Source organism: Salvelinus alpinus, chromosome 24, assembly GCF_045679555.1.
Source record: "Salvelinus alpinus chromosome 24, SLU_Salpinus.1, whole genome shotgun sequence".
NCBI lineage: Eukaryota > Metazoa > Chordata > Actinopteri > Salmoniformes > Salmonidae > Salvelinus > Salvelinus alpinus.
This window is the reverse complement of record NC_092109.1, coordinates 21,673,660-21,692,400: the sequence shown is the minus strand read 5'-3', so window position 1 is coordinate 21,692,400 and position 18,741 is coordinate 21,673,660.

Sequence of the window (18,741 nt, the reverse complement as noted above, 5' to 3'; positions counted from 1 at the left end):
CCACTCCTCAGTAAAAGGCACGACAGCCCACTTGGAGTTTGCCAAAAGGCACCTAAAGGACTCTCAGACCATGAGAAACAAGATTCTCTGATCTGATGAAACCAAGATTGAACTCTATGGCCTGAATGCCAAGCGTCATGTATGGAGGAAACCTGGCACCATCCCTACGTCTCTGCAGATCCTCTCAAGCTCTGTCAGGTTGGATGGGAGAATCACTGCACAGCTATTTCCAGGTCTCTCCAGAGATGTTTGATCGGGTTCAATCTGGCTTCTGGCTGGGCCACTCAAGGACATTTAGACTTCTCCCGAAGCCACTCCTGCATTCTCTAGGGTGTGTGCTTAGTGTTGTTGTCCAGTTGGAAGATGAACCTTCGTGCCAGTCTGAGGTCCTGAGCGCTCTGGAGCAGGTTTTCATCTCTCTGTACTTTGCTCCGTTCATCTTTCCCTCGATCCTGACTAGTATCCCAGTCCCTGCCGCTGAAAAACATCCCCACAGCATGATGCTGCCACTACCATGCTTCACCGTAGGGATGGTGCCAGGTTTCCTCCAGACCTGATGCTTGGCATTCTGGCCAAAGAGTTCAAATGCTGCAGACAATTTTTTGTACCCTTACCCAGACCTGTGCCGCGACACAATCCTGTCTCGGAGCTCTACGGCCAATTCCTTTGACATCATGGCTTGACTTTTGCTCTGACATGCACTGTCAACTGTGGGACCTTATATAGACAGGTGTGTGTGCCTATCCAATTCATGTCCAATCAATTGAACTTAACACAGGTGGACTTAACACAGGGGTTGGGGTTAAATGCAGAAGACACATTTCAGTTGAATGTATTCAGTTGTACAACTGACTAGGTATCCCCCTTTCCTTTTCGCTAGTTGGCTAACAAACATACTGTGCAGATATTGTATATCTACATATTCACCTGGCTAATTGATAGTTTGAGGAGGAGTGACATGATTCGTTGTTGTTACATTTGTAAATGACCTGGTATAACAGAAAAATATGCTAAACTGAAACATCTGCTAACTACTTTAATCATTGCAAATGCACAGGCAGCTGCCATTTTCCATTGGGAGAGAAAAATGGCCCTGCATTTACCAGAAAAGGAAGCTCCACACAACGAATGGTGTAAGAAATAATTTAAACATCATAGATATCAACTCCCACTGTGACCATGACAAAATGCAATGTGAATTGTGTTATACTATTGAATGAAACTGTGAGGATATGCACTCAGACCAGCCTTTGTGATTGAATTCTGGGAGCCTAGTGTGTGAACTATGTGGAATATCTTTGGACCATTGGCTTCACTGAAATAGGTACTGACAGGAGGCGTGTTAAGAACACTGATCCAGTGCCCCCAACCCCCCCCAAAAAAAAAAACTGATTGGAATAAAATATCAAGGTAAGAACAAAAACTGATTTAAGTGAAAAAATTATTTACACAACATTTTCAGATGTTTACTGTTGCAGTGCCAAATTTGGAAGCATGTGGTCCTTGAAAAACTCCTCTAGTCCAGCAATATGAGTCTGCCAGAGGTCGTCACGCTGGATGGGATGGTGATGGAGGCTTTGGAGGTCCACACAACGAAGAAGCAGGGCTCCCTTCCAATGATGTGGAGCTGACCTTGGAGCTGGTCCTAGTGAGGATGGTCTTCAGGGAGGTTGTAATACCCTTCCTCCTCCTGGATATAGAAATTCTTCCTCCACTGACTGCACCTGGTTGGGCACGTCTGGCTTCCTCCACTCGCATTCCACATCCATTCAGCCGATATTGTGAACCGCAAAAATAGCCAATGCAACCACATGGCTGAATTTATGAGCTCCACAGGGCATTCACATTTGGTAAAGACAATCCCCTGGTCACCTATAACATCCTTCCTCTTGGCAGGTCTCGATGTGCCATATGCCTTTCAATGCATAACTTTGAACACCTTGAAATGCATTTTTTGTAAGAAATGTGCTATATAAATAAAGATTGATTAGATAGATGACATTAAGATGTAGAATATTTATTTAACAGATTTTCACGAGGACAAGAGCAGTTTTTCAATCAGCTTTTATTTGATAACTTGGCATGTTATCACTTGACATATCGATCATATACTGTAATGGGAAGGATCCTATAAATCAAGACTGTATGAAAGCATGTACCACTCCAAATAAATAAATACGGTGTCTTTGAAGTCTCTGGTCATGCAAGTAGAATAGAAGCTGGAAGTCTAAATAAAAGGTAGTTGAAAGTGTCAGCTAGAGATGACATGCAGGAGCTTCCTGCGGGAATTTGTAGTCTTGCTGAGGTCTTCTCTGTTGCTAATTTGCATTTGAAAATGTTGAGAGTAAATTGAGGCGAAATACTGATAAAACTCACCTTGTCTAAGAGAGAATTACACAGTTATCAAAACGTCACACCAGGGTAAGCCTACATGAAACACAGACCTTATATGAAGTTGTTCTAAAATCCTAGATATAAAAATGAATGGTGAAAAAACGAATGGAACCATTACCGGGTTTTACCGTTAGGTTTTATGGGTATAATAACGCATTCACTGTGCCATACTATTGGACATACAGTTTACATACAAATCAAATACAGTTCCGTTATGCAATTAAATTGACAATATCTCACCCACCTCCCCACTCCCTCATCATCCTCTCCACTCCCTCCTACTCCCTCTCCAAACGGTATGTTGCTAGCATACAAAAGCTGTCCTCAATCTTCGGCAAAAAAACATGTCCAGTTCCAGTTATGATGTTGGCAGGTTATGTTCTTTACTGTATGTGTGTGTGGTTTCTGAAAGTACACAATAAGGTGGAATTATTAGTCATTAGAATAAAATATCAGGATATAGCAAGAAAACAATATTATAATGAAGTACCACAAGGGATCAGGGACAGGCAGCGCTATGCTAAATAGGCCAAATACACAGGCCAATGCAATGGTAATGATAAGGCCAGGGCAGCTTCAAAGGATACAACACAAGCTAATACTTCTTTGACATTGTTTTACAGAATTAATTGAAAAATGTAGCTACATAAGAACAATTGAGTATAACACCATAAAGGTTATGAAATCAGTACCTCACGTGTCTGCGCTTAAAGGAATACACACAGAATACATTATGCTCCATACATAAATACGGTCTGCTACAGTAGAGATGACATAACACGATATACAGAAACTCATAGTGCAATAAGGCACTTACTTTGATAGGAATGCACAGAGTAATTATTATTAAGGAAACAACAATGAAGGCAATGCGGGCACCAGCCAGAAAAGAAGCCAGTGGGGAAAAGTTTGGGCAGGTTCTGTTCTGACTGGAGATGCGCAAATGCCTGCATACTTGACCTGAGGAAACACTGGGGTTGTGCATGGGCTTTCATCGAAGAGAGAAGTTTGTCCAACTTGTCTAGCTAATCCTCTTCTTACAGTAGCATATCATGCCTCAATTGTAAATTGTCCACCACAGTGAAATGGGCTACTTCTATGTGAATGAATGTGGAGGCGGAACGCAACCTCATATAAAACTGTTGCAAAATAAATTATGTAAAATGTATAAATTGGTAGTCTATAGATAATTAGCAGGCAGCGTGCCTTTGCTTGAGGCCAACTGTGAGCGGATTCTGACATCACGCGCATAAGAAAACTCACGCTGGGGCATTGTTAGAGATATTTGGAACTCACACAAAAAGGTGTGGGCAAGTTTTTTTTTAACCTGGTTCTGCAACATATTTTGTGTACAGCTCAACTCTATATTACCTCAAGATGTTTTTGCCACCTGCACGTTGGGACACATCTGTGGCACATGCTCACCATGAACAGTCCTTTCCCCATCCCTTTCGTCGTAATCGCCCAGCGTTTGTGTTTACTTCAGACACTGAACACTGCACCAATTCCCCACCCCCTTCCAGATCCTCCATGGCAACCTAAGGGCATTAATTGCTCTTGAATCTATGAGACTCCAGGGATGAGTGGGAGTTAAGAGCTCTGTATATCTGACAGTGTGTGAGCACAGCAGCCTCTCGCCTTCTCATCAATCTGGATTGATTTTCATTACTTCTGTCATGGATGATTTAGATACTAGTAATAGTGTTGTCCACCATGTCAATATGCACAATACTATAGACACTCTTGTATTATCACAATGACGGGAACAATAATACCATGATTTTACAATATTCGTTCACTGCATACACTGCTTCTAATGTAACACATGATTGCATCTTTCCCAAAGAGCCATGCTGTGTGTGGACATTTTGTTTTCCAGTTACATTGCCTCTCTTTGAAGTGTATGTTCCTGGTTGTCAGCTGTAGCAGAAAAGCTGCAGTCTCTTTTCAGAGTTACAGAAACACTGCCTTACCCTACATCTACTGTGGGACATAAATGAAAGTTACAGAAGCTTTCTGAGAAAGTTCTAGCACTGAAAGAAGAAAAACATGTCACACCAACTGTCTGCCCACTTTAGTGTTGACACAATTACGGCTTTCACATATGCAGTTAAACCAACAGAGGAAAGCTGCTATTTTCCCACATGAAGTGTATTTTTGGCCTGATCCTAACAAGAGGGTTCACATTGGAAAGGTTGCACGGTGAGACAGTGAGATGGAATAACACATTCCCCTGGTAGTAGCAGACGTTCCCCCAGGGGAGCATTCAACACGTCAGAAATTCTATGGGGATTTAATAAAAACAGATTTGGGGGATTGAGGTAATTTCAGACCGTCTTTTGTCTTTTTCTTTACATCAAGCAGGGCACACATTTTTTTGTCGGCCACAGCTGTGTACACTAAGCTCTCAATAAAAAGTTATGTCACTTGTCTTGACAGTGTTTTGAGAAGCGTAAGAAACAAACTAAACTTAAAAGAAGAAGTTGATATAAATGAACATTTTGAAGCTCTGCTTTTTTGTGAAGATAGCTAATTCCCAAGTGTACACAAAGTAATATAACTTGAATCATTATGTGTCACTGGGCAATGACTAAGGGAGAGTAGTGATTGCATTGGCACAATAGTAAAACAATTGTCTGATCTCAGTTGTGATGCTGGAGAACATACAGAGAAGATGCAGAGGATGAACTCAAAAATGTAAAATTTATATGAATGTTAAATTGTATGGGACTTACACCTGTATCATGAGGACAGGAATCCAGGCATAAAGAAGAGCGTTAACTCTTGCCCTACATCACAAGCCTATTCATCTTTGGGAAAGACGGTTCATCTGTGCACTGGGATATGGCTGTCCTGTTTATCAGACCCTGTATTGGGGAGAGGCTCTTTGATTTCCTGAACATTAAAAAAAAAAGTTGTCTCTCCCTCTGAGCTGAAGTCAAATACTTCTAACAAGTATATTGTTGGCCAATCACATTGATTGTCGATTCATTGTTTCTGCACCTCATACTAAAGATCCAAAACATTAGCAGGCTACTGTACTTTCCTGAACTTATTCATATTGCTTACAATTATGATTAATGTGTATTGCTATTCAACAATCACTCTTTCAGAGTGATTTATAAATCATTATAAATTATGGTGTTCATATATTAGGATCTTTCTCTTAGCTAGAATAATTTTTGCCTATTATTTGGTTTTAAGTGTGAGTGACAGATTGACTTATCTGAGGCACAATTTTAGTCTTTAAATGCATTCAATTAGTAGACAAACTCGATTACTTTGTGGCTAAACCACAATTCAAGTGTCATGCTCTTTAGGGTTGTTATACGGATGCCAATATATTAAAGTATGCTCTAAATATTAAATGAAGCCCTACTCGTTTATTGAATCCCATGTGGAAAGGCGCCCAGATCTTTTTATCAGTGCACCGTCACGCCATATGACTTGCTCTCTTCAAATTCTTTACCATTCTTTGCCAATAAATGTTAGGTTGCAGTGCAGAGTAGCTTTTCACAGAACAATGCACTAAATCTGCTATATAATTCCTTCCTTTGAAAATGTATAATCTTGCATTCACTGGCACCGCTCAGTTACTTCAAATGCAAATCAAGTATTACCCTAAACTGTTTTCCATTTCAATGGTTTTTGACATGTACTTTGGCAGGCAAAGTATGTTAGTTCTCATTTTAACCATCACTTAATACAATGGGAGCGAATTATTGGGAGTTATAATACAGTAATGTATAGTCCAGGTCTTTTAATCATTATTGTGGATCAACAGCCATTTACTTAGGGGAACAAGGCATTAACTACTTATTAATGTATGTGCAAAATAAAAGTATAAGCTGGTACATATTAAGATTGCATTGAAAAACAAATGAAAACTGCATGCTGTATTCTGACACCGTAAAAAATGTAATTTGAGGAGTGACAACATTTCAAATGGAGTGTAGCAATAAACATACTGTAAGGATGCTATTTTTGAGGAGCCTGATTTTGAATCAAAGCCTTGTCAGAGATTGGGACAGCTTGTAGTCTTTCTTGTGACTTTTGATAGTGAGTCCCAGTTTTTGTTTTCTGTCTCCAAAACAGCCATTATGTCATCAACAAGTTGCTCAAACTCCTCCTTGTTGTTTGTATCCTTACATTTGACAGCTTTCCTTCACTCCACATCTTACTTACACACTAAGACCTTGATGCTGTCAGTTAGCTGTGGACCCAATGTTCTATCCACCTCCACCATTTTCTGTCACAGTAGAGCGTGGGTATTTGTGACAAGCAAGTAGACTTTTTCTTTGAGAGCTTGTCAAGTGCCAGTCACAACAGATGCAGGCCGTTCAGCTTTGTTTCCTGGGTAAACTATTTGATACGGCATCTTATAATGAGTCCTGGTAGTTGCTATTTTAGGTCTTATATTGTTCTGTGTTGCTGTTCCCTACTTCCTGTCTTGCTGTCCTCTGATTGTCCCCATGCTGTAGTTGTGTAGAACATCGGCTGTGTCACTGGGTAACAGTGTCAAAGCTTGTTCTCAACTCTGCCATTGACATGACTTCCAGGAAATGTCAGGTAATGGTAGATAAAGTAAACTAACACACTAAAGTGTATAGTATGACATTACAAGATGCCAATGTGTATCAATTCAACTTTTGTGGCGACGGGAATTACATGGAACAGCAAGGTGGATACCATCCGCTTGAGAAATGGGACTCCCCATAACTTCCTTAAAGACAAGAAAGTGTTCAATTAACTTCTACTTGGTCACAATCCCAGATCCGGGAGCACCCTCATCAGTAAAAAAGCTGACTAGCATAGCCTAGCATAGCACCACAAGTAAATACTAGCATCTAAATATCATAAAATCACAAGTCCAAGACACCAGATGAAAGATACACATCTTGTGAATCCAGCCATCATTTCCGATTTTTAAAATGTTTTACAGGGAAAACACAATATGTATTTCTATTAGCTAACCACGATAGCAAAAGACCCAACCGCATATTTTCACAATTTTTTTACTGCATAGGTAGCTATCACAAATTCGACCAAATAAAGATATAAATAGTCACTAACCAAGAAACAACTTCATCAGATGACAGTCTGATAACATATTTATTGTATAGTATATGTTTTGTTAGAAAAATGTGCATATTTCAGGTATAAATCATAGTTTTACATTGCAGTAGTCTCACCAAAGCAGCTAGAATAACTACAGAAACCAACGTGAAATACCTAAATACTCATCATAAAACATTTATGAAAAATACACGGTGTACAGCAAATGAAAGCCAAACATCTTGTGAATCCAGCCAATATTTCAGATTTTTTAAGTGTTTTACAGCGAAAACACAATATAGCATTATATTAGCTTACTACAATAGCCTACCACACAACCGCATTCATTCAAGGCACGTTAGCGATAGCGAATAAACCAGCAAAATATATTAATTTTTTCACCAACCTTCACAAACTTCATCAGATGACAGTCCTATAACATCATATTACACAATACATACATGGTTTGTTCGAAAATGTGCATATTTAGCGGTACAATTCGTGGTTGAACAATGTGAATACTAGCCAAACAGCACAAAATAATCCGGATATATTTCTGACACTCACATCATCTAATCAAATAACTAATCATATACTTTACTAAAAAATACAGGTTGGACAGCAAATGAAAGATACACTAGTTCTTAACTCCTTTTTAATAAATGAGACAATGTATCTTCCCACAAAGTTCCATTCTGTTACTTAGCAACACTACTAATAATCCACTCTCTGAGTATTATAGCAGAGATAGAACAATATCTCTTAAACCTCACAGGGAATAACGTTCCTTTCTTCCTGTGTCACAACCTGTCTTTTTACTCACTACTAATCCAAATAAAAGACACCTTCATAGAAAAGCCACAAAATAATATTTGACATGACGTGATGAAACAACATTCCACTGAGGTTCTGGTGAGATTTAATCAGAGATAAGCATTTAGTGGTGTATCAGATAAAGAAATAAAGGGTTTTAGCAATGAAACTATATATTTTCTGTATTTCAGGATGAATAACAACCATTTCCCCAGAGGTCAGGATAAAAACCTGCTTTCTATTCTAACAAAGGGATGTTATATTGTTTCACACATCCACAAACAGGAATACAATACTCATGCCACCAGCATAGCAAAGACATACACATGGTATCATACAAAGGACAACATATTCTGAAACTGTTCTTACCATTCAGGGCTCAGTACAAGACACATATTTATTCATCAGTATAAGATGCTTAGGCAGAACATAGATAAAAATCAGACCCACATCCCTGAGAAGTTAGCTTTAATGTATACCCAGCGGAGGTTTGCCAGGGGGCTAAATGCCTTGGAGCAAAGTTATTGAGGAGCCTGCTTATAAGATTCAGAAGATAAAACCTAATTGAAAGAATTTAAATAGGGACCTTTGAATTGATAATAAGAATTCACAGATGATGAAACAACACACAGTTGCAAAAAAAATGGTAAACCAAAGAGTTTTTTTTGCACAGTAATCCTATACTGTTGAGATCGAAAATTGAATAAATTGCCTCAGGACAATCTTCTACATATTTTGGTGCCCCATATATATCTTGTCCTTCTGACATGAAGATGGGGAAGGGCCTTTCATTGTGGATTGTAGGATAAAATAAGGTATTTTGATGTCCATAGATAGATTCAGTGTGGCTGGTGAAGGGGGTGTCTCCGCTGTGGATGATGGCAGGTTTCTCTGAGGTGAAGACATTACAGGAGACAATTCAACAACTAAAACGGACATACTTTCAATGAAAATAGCTTTCTAGTGGACATTTGTTTTCGAAGTAAATACAAAGGAGTGAAAGTGGACATGAAGAGTTTAATTCCAAATTGCTATATATCCATTTTATAAAATGTTGGTAAATTTGCTTTTATTGTTTAACCCTCGAGTCAAGTTCCGCATCCCGCTGAAAATAAATTAGCATAATAAAAAGATCCCCATAGGAATCTGCCTTTTTCTTCACTATTTAATCATGGCATGTTTTTTTAATTACATTACTTTTTTGTTTTTTATCTATCACTTATGGTTTCATTTCAGAGACAAATAATCATGTTTTTTGGCAAATATATACTGTACATACAGTGGGGAGAACAAGTATTTGATACACTGCCGATTTTACAGGTTTTCCTACTTACAAAGCATGTAGAGGTCTGTAATTTTTTATCATAGGTACACTTCAACTGTGAGAGACGGAATCTAAAACAAAAATCCAGAAAATCACATTGTATGATTTTTAAGTAATTCATTATGCATTTTATTGCATGACATAAGTATTTGATCACCTACCAACCAGTAAGAATTCCGGCTCTCACAGACCTGTTCGTTTTTCTTTAAGAAGCCCTCCTGTTCTCCACTCATTACCTGTATTAACTGCACCTGTTTGAACTCGTTACCTGTATAAAAGACACCTGTCCACACACTCAATCAAACAGACTCCAACCTCTCCACAATGGCCAAGACCAGAGAGCTGTGTAAGGACATCAGGGATAAAATTGTAGACCTGCACAAAGCTGGGATGGGCTACAGGACAATAGGCAAGCAGCTTGGTGAGAAGGCAACAACTGTTGGCGCAATTATTAGAAAATGGAAGAAGTTCAATCACCCTCGGTCTGGGGCTCCATGCAAGATCTCACCTCGTGGGGCATCAATGATCATGAGGAAGGTGAGGGATCAGCCCAGAACTACACGGCAGGACCTGGTCAATGACCTAAAGAGAGCTGGGACCACAGTCTCAAAGAAAACCATTAGTAACACACTACGCCGTCATGGATTAAAATTCTGCAGCGCACGCAAGGTCCCCCTGCTCAAGCCAGCGCATATCCAGGCCCGTCTGAAGTTTGCCAATGACCATCTGGATGATCCAGAGGAGGAATGGGAGAAGGTCATGTGGTCTGATGAGACAAAAATAGAGCTTTTTGGTCTAAACTCCACTCGCCGTGTTTGGAGGAAGAAGAAGGATGAGTACAACCCCAAGAACACCATCCCAACCGTGAAGCATGGAGGTGGAAACATAATTCTTTGGGGATGCTTTTCTGCAAAGGGGACAGGACGACTGCACCGTATTGAGGGGAGGATGGATGGGGCCATGTATCGCGAGATCTTGGCCAACAACCTCCTTCCCTCAGTAAGAGCATTGAAGATGGGTCATGGCTGGGTCTTCCAGCATGACAACGACCCTGAAACACACAGCCAGGGCAACTAAGGAGTGGCTCCGTAAGAAGCATCTCAAGGTCCTGGAGTAGCCTAGCCAGTCTCAGACCTGAACCCAATAGAAAATCTTTGGAGGGAGCTGAAAGTGCGTATTGCCCAGCGACAGCCCCGAAACCTGAAGGATCTGGAGAAGGTCTGTATGGAGGAGTGGGCCAAAATCCTGTGTGTGCAAACCTGGTCAAGAACTACAGGAAACGTATGATCTCTGTAATTGCAAACAAAGGTTTCTGTACCAAATATTAAGTTCTGCTTTTCTGATGTATCAAATACTTATGTCATGCAATAAAATGCAAATTAATTACTTAAAAATCATACAATGTGATTTTCTGGATTTTTGTTTTAGATTCCGTCTCTCACAGTTGAAGTGATAAAAGTTACAGACCTCTACATGCTTTGTAAGTAGGAAAACCTGCAAAATCGGCAGTGAATCAAATACTTGTTCTCCCCACTGTATATGCATTATATATCTGCCTCACTCTCAGAAAAACAAGTAGTACTGCTAGGTTTTACACAATCAAACATGACAAATAACATTTTTAATAAACAAATTTACAAATGATACATTTGTGAAATCAATATGCAGTATTGTTTCCCAAACTCGGTCCTATGGACCCCAGGGGGTGAATGTTTAGTTTTTTGCCCTAGTACTACACACTTGATTCAAAGAATCAAAGCTTGATGCTTAGTTTATTTATTATTTGAATCAGCTGTGTAGTGCTAGGGGAAAAAACTAAATGTGCACCCCTGGGTCCTGAGAACCATTTTTGTGAAATCCTGCAATAAAGTAATATGAGATCTGTATGAAAAACATTTACTGTACATTTCACATTTGTCATTTAGCAGATGCTCTTATCCAGAGTGACTTACAGTTAGTGCATTAATCTTAAAATATCTAGATGAGACAACCACATATCACAGTCAAATATACAGGATACGAACATTCCATTCCATCTATAAAATGGATATGTAGCGTTTTCCACACAAAAAAAAATATCATTTTCATACACATCTATGAATAAAAAAACTGAGAACAGTAATATTTTACACACACATGAAGGAACTCATAAGCATTCATTTCTGATGAAAAAACTAGATTTTTATTAGCGTTTTGGAAATAAACACTTCACATGTTAAATGACCCATAAGTGCGTGTGCTTGTTAACTAATTACAATCGCATACTGGTGTAAGGTTTATGTTACATAAAATGTGGGAGATATCTCTTATTGGTCCTCTGCAGAAAACCCATGGGTAGGCGCTTTCGTGTGAAATCAGATGCTTAGAGCGGAAAGTTGGCACTAGTACAAATGTCCAGATCCATTTTACAAGTAATAACAGCTTCCTTTTCTTCAGAGACTTTTCACAGCATTGGGTTGGTATTACGTTTTAATGACTGCAAGTGCATAATCCTCCTCACTGTTTGGAAAAGGCTTAGGGTCCAGTTTACAGCATTTAACTCGCCAAAGCTGACATTAACCAAATGAAGTTATCTGTGACTGCTTCTTTAGCCGCCACACTAATATTCATCCATTAATCTGTATTTACAAGGAGAGAAGTCTCGCTTCATCTAAGGAGCTCCCAAAATAATAAATAGATTCAGACTAGCAAGACTGCAATTTCCCATAAATTCTGAATTTCTCACAAAGCTTTTTTCCCCTTCCTTATTTCTGAACGTTTGCTGCAATGCTTCAGTGAGTCTGTGAGGTGATTACTGCGGCATGATTTAAAAGTATAAATAGCTCTACTGTTAGCATAGCATATGAGGAGTCACGCCTTAGCAACAGTAATGCATGGATGCACATGAATCCAAGATGTACTTGGTGAGAAGGGAGACATTTGACAATACTGAAACGGTGCATAATAGAACATAACACATAGTAACAGGACTCTGTTTGACGGTCAAACCCCATTCACATGAATACTATATGGTACAGTGGTCATCACTGCTCTCTATGGTCATGAAACTGCTGTCAAAATGGCTGAAGGTAATGACAGGGAATTTGAATTTCCACATGATTGATTCTCTCCTGGAAATTACACGTTAAATATCCGTGGGGAGAAATGAGCGCTGTTCCCTCATCCTTGTACAACCAGCATCCAGACAGACAGTTTCACAACCCTGAGGGGATAATGGACATAAATGGTCCTTGTCCTCTTGACACATAGCAATTTCTAGATAACCCAGTGTCAATCTTCTGAAAACTAGCCTTTTGATTAATATGGGAGGCCTACTGTATATTCGTTCTGTATACAGTTTGTATTTGAAACCCTTTTTATATGCACAGTACTCAGTGAGTTTCAGACCGACCCATGTGTTGCAGAACAGGGTAGGGGGAGTAGTTGTGGTGTTCTCAGAAAGAGTGGACATGTTTCACACTGGGTGCTGTGCTGACACAGGGAAGGTGTAAGTACAACCAGTATTGGGTGCTTTTCTTAGATTCCCTGGTGGTTACTCTATAGTAATGGTAAAAATTAAATTGGAGTAAATACACAATCAAAGAAGTTGAAGGAACCCAACAGACTACAACACAGTTGGCGATCCACAGTAACGTCGGGCATTCGCTAGCAGTTGGGTCTATTCATCTTCTTCGTCAAATATGCAGTAGCAAGGACTGATAGTTGATTAATATGAAAGGAAAAAATGACCTAAGGCCTGCTGGCAGCAATGAGGTGTTTATTAAGTGAAGCTTGCTAGGTAAGTAGACCATGGGCCTTATTCCTTTACAGAGACTCGGCAACAAAAACTGCTTATCGTCACAACAGATTAGAGCCTCTAATTAGTGATTATCCTTCGTAGGAGCACAATCACGCCATCACTCTCACACTAAGGAGAATATGTGCTATTATCCTCTCTTCTAACGGCCATCTGCAGCCTGCTCTCCTCCCCTTAGTCAACAATGTATGATGTTCATGCCACGGACCCAATGAAAACTTTGACTGGTTCCATCTCAACTGGCACTATTTCTCTATGTAGCGACATAAACCTTCTTATGTTTTATTGTCAGACTTATTATCCATTGTACATCAGGATGCTAGCCCAGTAAATTAAGTTCATCCCACCACTCCTACCATCTGAAAAACATGTTTTATTGCTTATATGTGATTTTTTTTTTACTGAGCGTAACTTTCATTGAACTTTTCCTATTCTCTTAGTTCATCTTTTTCAACTAGGATGACATCTGACAGACACTTGATTGTCTCATTCAGGGTTGAACAGTAGAGTGCAGTCAGGGTAGGCTAATCTAATAAAACAAAACTGATCAAAAGCCAAATAAAATGTTTAAATTATATTAAACCCTTCCCATTGTTTTTGTTATCTAATGTTTTCCTCAATGATTCTGGTGGTTTTTATGCTAAATATCCCCCAAATTGCTAAAGCTACATCAAAAGCTCTCATCGCTATGTGCCTACCTTTCCATCCATTCAAATCGTTGACGCAAATGGCCATTCCTGACTCCAGTCACTATTGATAGAAAGGGTAGGCAGCTTATACTAGCTTCCTTCATGGCATTGAGCGGATTTCACATTTTGCACATGCATATTGCCTTTAAGGCTTTAACATGTGTGAGAAAAGCACTACTTATTTGGACGTAATCTTGGCACGCACATCCCTTGAACTGAGTTAATCAAGCTAGCTTCAGTAGCTAGCAAGTCAAAAACTGGGAAAAATGTACACTATACAGTACCTAAAAAATGTTGCAAAATGGATTTCCAAGGAACATTTTTTGTAGGCTAATTCAGCAATGGAGACCAACACCTGCACATCCTGACCTTCATCAGAGGAAGGGACAGAAAATCATCATAAACACGAGTGGTATGAACCAAAAGACTGGCTGTGTGGCTACGCTACCAGTAGGCACCTGTACTGTTTCCCCTGCCTTCTCTTCTCAACAGAAGCACAGAGTTTCTAAACCTGCTACTGCGACCACAACAACCTGATCACCCTTGAATTAACCTGCCCGGATGCACTGTCTATTTAGTAGTGCTGTATTCTGTCCACAGCCTCAACTACCTTTATCAAATATTTTTCTTTGTAGCTTAGACCTACTAAGAAATGTTTTGCCATAGTTTGGTCGGTTATGCCCTTTATTTCAATGCATTATGTAGATTTATCCATTGCTTAATATCCTTAGGTTATGACCGTAACCCCGGTTCTCTGATAGTATGAGTGAGGTATAAAACTTTGCAAATGTATGAGGTGAAGCCCAACTCACTGCTGACCAAATATTTTGGATAGATATGCCCTTAAATAAAGCCCAGAACGTAGCCATTCCTCTAGCGCAGTGGTTTCCAAACTTTTAATAGTCCCGTACCCCTTCAAACATTCAACCTCCAGCTGTGTACCCCCTCTAGCACCAGGGTCAGCGCACTCTCAAATGTTGTTTTTTTGCCATCATTGTAAGCCTGGCACACACACACACTATAAACATAAGAATGGGTGTGAGTTTTTGTCACAACCCAGCTCGTGGGAAGTGACAAAGAGCTCTTATAGGACCAGGGCACAAATAATAATATAATAATATTTTTGCTCTTTATTTAACCATTTTACATTTAAAAACTTATTTGTTCATCGCAAATTGGGAATAACTCACCACAGGTGAATGAGAAGGGTGTGCCTGAAAGAATGCAGATAAGAATGCAGAATGCAGATGAGTTGTATTGGATTATTATTACCTAGGTGTCTGGTTAGACTGTAATCTCCAATCCAATCCATCTCCAATCCAAAATTAAATCTAGAATCGGCCTCCTATTTCACAACAATGCATCCATCACTCATGCTGCCAAACATACCCTCGTAAAACTGACCACCCTACCGATCCTCGACTTCGGCGATGTCATTTATAAAATAGCCTCCAACACTCTACTCAACAAATCGGATGCAGTCTATCACAGTGCAATTAATTTTGTCACCAAAGCCCCATACACTACCCACCACTGCGACCTGTACGCTCTCGTTGGCTGGCCCTCGCATCATACTCGTCGCCAAACCCACTGGCTCCAGGTCATCTACAAGTCTCTGCTAGGTAAAGCCCCGCCTTATCTCAGCTCACTGGTCACCATAGCAGCACCCACCCGTAGCACGCGCTCCAGAAGGTATATCTCACTGGTCACCCCCAAAGCCAATTCTTCCTTTGGCTGCCTTTCCTTCCAGTTCTCTGCTGCCAATGACTGGAACGAACTGCAAAAATCACTGAAGCTGGAGACTCATATCTCCCTCACTAACTTTAAGCACCAGCTGTCAGAGCAGCTCACAGATCACTGCACCTGTACATAGCCCATCTATAAATAGCCCATCCAACTACCTCATCCCCATACTGTATTTATTTATTTATTTATCTTGCTCCTTTGCACCCCAGTATCTCTACTTTCACATTCATCTTCTGCACATCTACCATTACAGTGTTTAATTGCTATATTGTAATTACTTCTCCACCATGGCCTATTTATTGCCTTACCTCCCTTATCCTACCTCATTTGAACACACTGTATATAGACTTTATCTACTGTATTATTGACTGTATGTTTGTTTATTCCATGTGTAACTCTGTGTTGTAGTATGTGTCGAACTGCTTTGCTTTATCTTGGCCAGGTCGCAGTTGTAAATGAGAACTTGTTCTCAGCTAGTCTACCTGGTGAAATAAAATAAAATATGAGAGAGTCTATCTTAAATCATTTTCCACACACAGTCTGTGCCTGTATTTATTTGTCATGCTATTGAGGGCCGAGAATTCACTCTCACATAGGTATGTGGTTACAAAGGGCATCAGGGCCTTAACAGACGATTTGCCAAGGCAGGATACTCTGAGCGCAGCCCAATCCAGAAATCTGTCAGTGGCTTCTGATTAAATAAAATTTTCACAGATCTACTTGTTGCATTTTCGATGAGGCCCTCTTGTTCAGCTATCAGTAAGTGGACTGGAGGCAGGGCTTGAAAGGGATAACGAATCCAGTTGTTTGTATCATCCGTTTTCGATGAGGCCCTCTTGTTCAGCTATCAGTAAGTGGACTGGAGGCAGGGCTTGAAAGGGATAACGAATCCAGTTGTTTGTATCATCCGTTTCAGGAAACTACCTGCGTAGTCACTCACCCAACTCACTCAGGTGCTTCACTATATCACATTTGACATTGTCTGTAAGCTTGAGTTCATTCGGACACAAAAAATCATACAACGATGGAAAGACCTGTGTGTTGTCCTCATTAATGCAGACAGAGAAGATCTCCGACTTCTTAATCATAGCCTCAATTTTGTCCCACACATTGAATATAGTTGTGGAGAGTCCCTGTAATTCTAGATTCAGATTATTCAGGTGAGAAAAAACATCACCCAGATAGGCCAGTCGTGTGAGAAACTTATCATCTTGCAAGCGGTCAGACAAGTGAAAATTATGGTCAGTAAAGAAAACTTTAAGCTCGTCTCTCAATTTCAAAAAAAAGTGTCAACACTTTGCCCCTTGATAATAACCAACGCACTTCTGTATGTTGTAAAAGCGTTAAATTGTACATGGAGTGGGAGGCCCCGGTGCACAACTGAGCAAGAGGACAAGTACATTAGAGTGTCTAGTTTGAGAAACAGATGCCTCACGTCCTCAGCTGACAGCTTCAGTAAATAGTACCCACAAAACACCAGTCTCAATGTCAATAGTGAAGAGGCGACTCCGGGACGCTGGCCCTCTAGGCAGAGTTGCAAAGAAAAAGCCAAATCTCAGACTGACCAATAAAAATAAAAGATTAAGATGGGCAAAAGAACACAGACACTGGACAGAGGAACTCTGCCTATAACTCCAGGTACGGGTAACCTCCGCTGGTAGTAATTGCCTGGCTGCCTGTTTGGCTTTGGGCTTTGGGTAGCCTCTTACCCTCGTAGCGGGTTTTGGTGGTCTCTGCTACTTCATTGGGCCAGGGAATCACCAGTTTATTCGCAGCACATTTGCACACGTCCTGCAGGTCCACACTGAGAACTGGTGGTGATGGTGCCCCGCCTTCCCCGGCAGGAGGCTTGGTGGCCTGGCCTGAGGGGATGAAGGAGTCTTCGTCTCCATCCGATAATTCCAAAAGGAGGCTGTCGGAAAACCTTGTGGAGTTGTTATCATCTCCAATCAGGAAACCGGCAGGGAGGCCGCAAGGTCGTTGCTGGAGTCCTCTAACAGCGGGGCAATGGCATCGAGCTGGTTGCCCCAGCTGGCGCTAGCCATCGCTCCATGATTGCCCCAGCTGGGGATATCCATCGCTTCTGGTGTGTCATCTGGGACACCGGCTCCCATGTTAGGGTCCTGTTGAATCTGCGACAGAAGCTCTTCACAGTGAAGAAGGCACAGTTTGGACAGGAGCCAGGGGAGGCTTCCTGGGCATGTTGCAGCCCAAGGCAAGCGGAGCACACCGAGTGGGAGTCTTTGGGCAATATCTTGTTTCCACGGAAGCAGATTCATGCTGGGAGCTACTCCTCATTTGAGAATGGAGATGCTTTTGTCGCCATAGCATGGATGCTATGTTTTTAGCTGTCATAAAAAAACTAGCGTGGTAGGCTTGTCCGATAGCTAGCGATTAGCAGATTATCTCTGACGGTGGCACTTGGTGTAATGGCCGGATACCGTTTCCGAAACAACAGGTTCGAAAAGATAGCTTGGTGTAGCTAGTAAAAAACGTTTCTTGTCAAAGTAAAACCGCAAAAGCTAGCTACAGTAGCATCGTGGCTAGCTTGCTAACAACTAGTCACTCTTTGGGTACAGCTCACTCGGTTGTGAACGAGTTAATCGTGTCACAGCTGTACTCGTTCCTCCCTCAAATAATTGTCCTCTAACTATGGTGAAGGAAAAAGAAAATTGTCACCACCTTACAGTCAAGAGAATAACGCACGGCGAGCGAGTTGTAAGCTCATGTCTGTGGACAGTTTAGCTAGTTCTGGAAAATGCAGTCGTGTCGAGGTAAGCTTTCTGATGAAAAGCGAGAAGAGCTGTTTGAATGACTCAGAGATGCTGCGTTGTACAGTTTATAGGGTAGGCTGGGGTAGGCCAATCATGGCTAGGGTAGGCCAATCATGGCTGGTGTAGTGTAATAAAGGCTTCTGACGAATA